Source organism: Montipora foliosa, chromosome 8, assembly GCF_036669935.1.
Source record: "Montipora foliosa isolate CH-2021 chromosome 8, ASM3666993v2, whole genome shotgun sequence".
Taxonomy (NCBI): Eukaryota; Metazoa; Cnidaria; class Anthozoa; order Scleractinia; family Acroporidae; genus Montipora; species Montipora foliosa.
In genome coordinates this window covers 16359108-16365046 of record NC_090876.1, presented here as the reverse complement: position 1 = coordinate 16365046, position 5939 = coordinate 16359108, and the positions used below count along the sequence as shown (strand labels likewise).

The 5939-nt window shown below is 45.9% G+C and overlaps 1 long non-coding RNA gene across 1 annotated transcript in view; it reads right to left on the bottom strand.

Moving 5' to 3' along the window:
* LOC138013264 (uncharacterized) overlaps nucleotides 1-5939 on the bottom strand; it is a 342610-nt gene that overhangs the window by 252979 nt on the left and 83692 nt on the right. The window lies entirely within an intron of this gene.

Below are 5939 nucleotides of genomic sequence, written 5' to 3'. Positions count from 1 at the left end.
GGACGCAGCTGGGAACATAAAACTATGAGGGCGTTGCGGAGATCCTCATGTTTCTCGCTCTTGACAAGGGTGGTTAAAGTGTACGAGGAGACAGTCTCTCTTAGTACGTGGATTAATTGTCGGTGACGTCGGGCAATATCAGCAGCGAATGAGACGCCAATGGACCGAGGAGCTTCTACGCTTGACTGGGGCTGAAAGTGTTTAGGGATTGATTTCACGGACTCACAGATGTGACAGGAGAAAGATACAAGGTCGATGGCTTTGTCAACATCTAGAGCGAAGAAGTATCGGCTGAAGAGACGCTTTGTTTGGTACTTTGACGGGTGGCTAAACCGGATGTGAAGAGCTGTTAATAGGCCGTCTAAGACGGCGCTCACGAGGGGGTTGGAAGGGTTGATGGTCTCACACAATGAGAAGGCCGTCAGCGGCGATTACGACATCCTTAAGGTAGCGTTTCACATCAATAATTTTGGTGGCCTTCTTAGAGGGTCGGGTACCTTGGCTAAGGTGTGTGTGTCCTCCGAAGGTGAGGGCACTCCAGCTGGGTAGCCTGCCAGGCAGCACAGCTAGTGAAGGGCATCTTGACAGAACCTTGAAAGACATCACTAACAGAGAGGCTGCGAACAACGGAATCCTCGAGTTCGACGATAAATTTGCAAATTTGGTATCTAGAGTCCAAACATTCCTTTGGGTTACGGCTTGCAAAATCAGAGGGTAGGTTCTCAACTCCGGCGATATGAGGTATGTGGACAGAATAGCGGCTGACTGTTGACAGGAAGGTGGTGACCCTTGAGCTGGCTGAGAATTCTCCTCTCTTGAGCTTTTCGTAAGCCTGAACACTCTGCTGTCGGTGAGTACATCGGTTGTGTGTGGGGATTGAATGATATAGGGGGCAAAATGTCTAATTGCCGCGCCAATAGCCAAGGCTTCAATCTCACAGGGCAACCAAGTCACTTGATGCTTACGAAGCTTGGCGCTGAAGAACCCAGCTAAGAGCAGCAAGCCATTTCGGTGTACGTAAAGTGTGGCTGAGATGCCTTTATTCTTGACGGAGCCGTCAGTCACTATCCATAAGGCGTCTTGAGGCTGGGGGATGGTGATGGTCCGGTTGTCTACCAATGCAAGTTGGGCGGTTTTGAAGGCCAGCAGTAATTCATCGCACCACACAATTTTTGTCTCTTCAGCAAATCGGTGATAACAATGTATTTCCACTTCCCTATTTCACGCAGCACACTGTCAACATTTGGCATTAAGGAGGGTTGAGGTTTGCTGTATTGGGCGACTTCTCCGAACGATGTCACGAGCCGGCTACCACCATTGGGCTTCTTAAAGAGAAACGAGGTGTTCAGGTGCTCTAAATGGACGTTGACTTGCTCAGGTTTTGCAAAGACGTCGGCAGCTTCGAGCTCATCGAACTTGTCTTGTAATTCCTCGAGGGTGATCCTGTTGTACTGTGGAAGCCTGCCTTTGCGCTGAGGAGGAAGGGTGGGGCCGATGTTGACAACAGCCTCAATTTTACCGCTTGCACCGGGATTGAACACATCGTCAAACTCCAGATTGAGAGCTATGAATTTGTCACGAATGTCCTGATCTAGGCACCCATCAGGATCAAGGATCACACGGGGGGAGAAGGGCTTGCAGATGGCTGGAGAAGGGGAGGCAGCAGTACGTGTGGTAGGAGGTGATGTGGAGGTGGTGGCTTCGACGGGTAGAATGTGCCGAACCTGGCATAACTGCTCACCGCTCTTCAGGAGAATGGGGGAGCCGGTCGTGTTGAGAACGCGTACGGCATGATCGACAGATTGAATTTGCTGGGGCGGAGGCCACGCATCTTCAAGTTTACGGGGCATCTTAGAAGGGCAATCCAGCCGGGGCTCCAGGGCCCACAGGGTGTCGGAGTCCGCGTCGAAAGGGGTAATGAACTGGAACCCTAAGATTCCACGGAAACGGGGCTTTCCCTGGGGCTCCAGGGGGTTCCAGGGGTTCCCCTGGGGTTCCAGGGGTACTGAAACTGTTCCCCTGGCAGACGACTGTGCGGTTTGGGTTGCGTAGCAGGAAGGATTGTGTACACCGCATGTTTGGTTGGCGTGTATGCCTGGAGGGTGAGCTGTAGCTGATAATCTCAGTGTCACCTATCTCAATCTGACGTTTGGCAGGGCGAACACCAATGTCGTTACGGGTCATGAAGGGATTACCGGCCAGGATATCGACGTCTAGCTGACGGATGACCAGGGGCATCTAAGTCAAATGTCCACCGTCCGCGGGTTAGGGAGCAGTGGACTTCGCCAATGACATCCATTGGGGTAGCTCCATCAGCCTGACGAGCCATTTGGGAGGCCAGGGTTATGGGGAAACCATACAGTTGGGCGGTGGAGGCGCGGACCATGTTGGGAGGTAGCAGTACGTGTGGTGGGAGGTGAAGTGGAGGTGGAGGCTTCGACGGGTAGAATGTGCCGAACCTGGCATAACTGCTCACTGCTCTTCAGGAGAATGAGGGAGCCGATCGTGTTGGGAACGCGTACGGCATGATCGACAAATTGAATTTGCTGGGGCGGAGGCCACGCATCTTCGGGTTTACGGGGCATGTTAGAAGGGCAATCCAGCTGGCGCTCCAGGGCCCACAGGGTGTCAGAGTCCGCGTTGGAAGGAGTACTGAACTGGACCCCTGGGGTTCCCCTGGGGGTCCAGGGGTTTCCAGGGGTTCCCCTGGGAAAAGCGCTGCCACCACGCAAATATAGAGGAAACAGTTCGTTAACTCGAAGGTTTAATAAAACGACAACATAAAGCAATGTCGAGCACGTGGAACAGACATACGGGCGAGCCTGCGCAGCGCTAACAACCGCTGAGTATAATGTAAATAACGTAGTGGCGTAGATTTAAACGCATACCTGAGCTTGCTCCCATACTTGTGTTTACGAGCAAGTGATCTCCTAGTAATACGATGAAATGTGGATGACCTCGGTACACTTTTAACCAAATATGTCCGAGCACGTTTCCTCCTTTTTCTGCTTTTATAAAATACTTTAGACATCTCAGCCTGTTCTCTGTAATTTTGCTCGGTTCTCGGTCACGTCTATGTCGATGCACGCGCAAATCACAACTAAAGTAAACACACTTTTGCATATCGAGACCTGTACTTCTCCTTTGGAATCAAGTCGTAATTATCATTGAGAATAAAATAACTGTACAGCCTTTCAAACTATATCACGATTATTTCTACAGGGCTTATCGCAGTCTCCACTGATGATATTAAATCTTGTAAATTTAGAACAGAACTATATACACAAGATAGCAATGAAAACGATCGCTAATATGGCTAGTTGAACAATGGATTATAAGCTAGACCATTACAAAGAAACAAACTGTTTAACAGTAAAAAAACAAAAAAAAAAACAAAAAAAACGCAATAGACAAAAAACTTATCTCCGTAGTCAATGGTACACTGAACAGGAGGCTTATTGTTCGCGGTAAAAATGGTACAAGATCGAGTGAGGCCATTTGTTTGCTGTGCCAATGTTTTACCTTGTCTTCAGAAGATTCCAGCATGGCGTCCATTTGTTTGTGGAGTTATTTTCTTTGTCGCTGTCATCTTCAAAGTAGTTCTCAATAAAGTACTCGCTGCTTATTAAAGAATTAGTATTTTGACTTGTATCGCTTTCAATAGTTGCGTCCATTTCGTCGCATTTGAGTATATTTCCATTTCATTCAGTTCGCGGAAAGACCCGTTTCGAAGCTGACGCTCGACCATCTTTTTGTGTGGATCTAGCGTGAAAAGCGTATGCCTTTCTTTGTATGTGTTTTGAGCGTCCCAAGAAGAAACTGATTAAGCCAGCAACGCAATGTCGATCTTCAGAAATCCAACAACGCATCACAGAGCTCTCCATAATTTTGGACTACGTGGTTTGCTTTTAATAACCAATGTAAACAGCGCCACGTGCCTTCTATTGTGCATTGCCCAATCAAAACACCGCCACTTGCTTTCTATTGTGCAGTTTTGCTGCACAGGAATAAAAAAAATGAAATCTAACATGTTTTATAACTCGGTGCCCTTACGGGCCTGAGTGACTATCATTTTCACGGTGTACATTAGCAACTTGACACGCTATCTCAGTGGTCTAGAAGGTTTACAGTGGATCGGAGTTCAAGGCAAGCGACATGTATAAAATGGCAGAAAAATCCGAGCGGTATCTTGAATAGAAGGACAGGGCAAAGGAATAGAAAGTGGAAAGCTGGGACAAAAACGAGCATCAGTGTGAGCTATGTGGGCAAAGAAGGGAGAGGGAGAGGCAGAAAAGGAGGGAGAAATGAAATCCATTTTCTTAATTCCGTAAGTACAAATTAGCCATGTATATATTCGATATCCTTAAGTAACTCTATATACGGGCAAGCTACAATAATGCCTCCTCGGGATTTTGCCTCTAGGCAAATTCCCTGCTGGGGCAACAAAGGAAATAAATCACTTTGCAGTTTATTAATTGCGAAATATATTTGAAGGACTCAGTCAATTCGCAATTTCTTGACTGCGAAATGTTCGCCTGGGCTTAATGTTAATTAAGCTTAAAATTTCCCCCTATTAAAGTACCGCTACTCTTCCCAATTTCCGGAGGCAAAGACAACTATGCTGCAATGTACAGTTGCTGGGGGATGAACAAAAGGAGCTACTGAGAAATCTTTTGTTTTCGTCCACCAACATGGCGGCAATGACGTCACGTGAACACCACCTATTTGCAAGGGCGTGGAAATAATTACACAAAGCCACATAAACCAGATACCAATCAATTGTATGTCAATACAAATTGACCACTTACTAGGTGTCTCCAACTAATCTCTAGAGACACAGATAACAATGCTGCAATACACAATGGTTGGTTGACGAGCAAAAGAGGTAACGAGATCTTTTGTTTTCGTCCACCAAACGGCGACGATGACGTAACGTGAAAACCATCTATTTATAGCTTTTTAGACTACAAAACCTTCAATAGGAAACTTTCGCGGTTAACTATCGTGATTACTGCAAAATTTGCTTCGCAAAAATTTCGTGGACAACCTTTCGCTGTTGATATAATCGTAATGACCGAGAACGTTGTATGCCCTAAATATCACCGAGTGTGTACGTAATCACCTGATTTCGACTGCAATTTGGAATTCTTTGATTGCACTCAAGCGATAAGACGGCCATTCTTAAGACTCTGTCGCTATAATCAAGTAATAATAAACACGAGTAATTTTTTTTGAAAGACGAACAAAATTGCTTGGTCTTTAAAAAAAAAATTTCAATTGCTTCAGTATTCCAAATTGCACAAGAAAAATCACGCGATTACATACATGCAAAAAAAAAAAATCACCTAATTTCACCTATCTGCACTATTTTCACTTTTCTGATCCGTTTGGGATTAATTGGGGGTGCTGTAGCAGCCTTCGTATAGCATAATGTAATTGGCTGCTACCCTAGACAAAAGCGCTACTGCTGCTACACTACTGATTAATTTAATTGACGTGCTCTACGGCGTCATCCGCACTAATGCGTTTTCAAAAGCTGTCGTTTTCATCTGGGCAAAAACAAAATAAAGTATTTTCATTCACACCATCGTTTTCGTATCATTTTCACCTATCCAAGCTACAACGTTCAACAACGATGCAAACAACTTTTGTCGAAATTTTCGCAGGCTTTTCAAATAATTGTTTCCAAAAGTCTTCGTTTTCAACGATCAAAACTCAGACCCCGTCCACACGCAGCTGGACACACTTGAATCTCCAAACTGTTCTTTGCCTTTTCAAAACTTTCCGCGTCCACGCGAAGCGTTTTTGAATCGAATTTGCCCGTCCACACGTATCCAAAAGAATCCGAATTTGTTCCAGTATCCAGGACTCCTGCCCGTGAATGTAGTCAATAGAGCATAATCATACATTTGTTTTGGCGTCCATATTGAATGTTCACT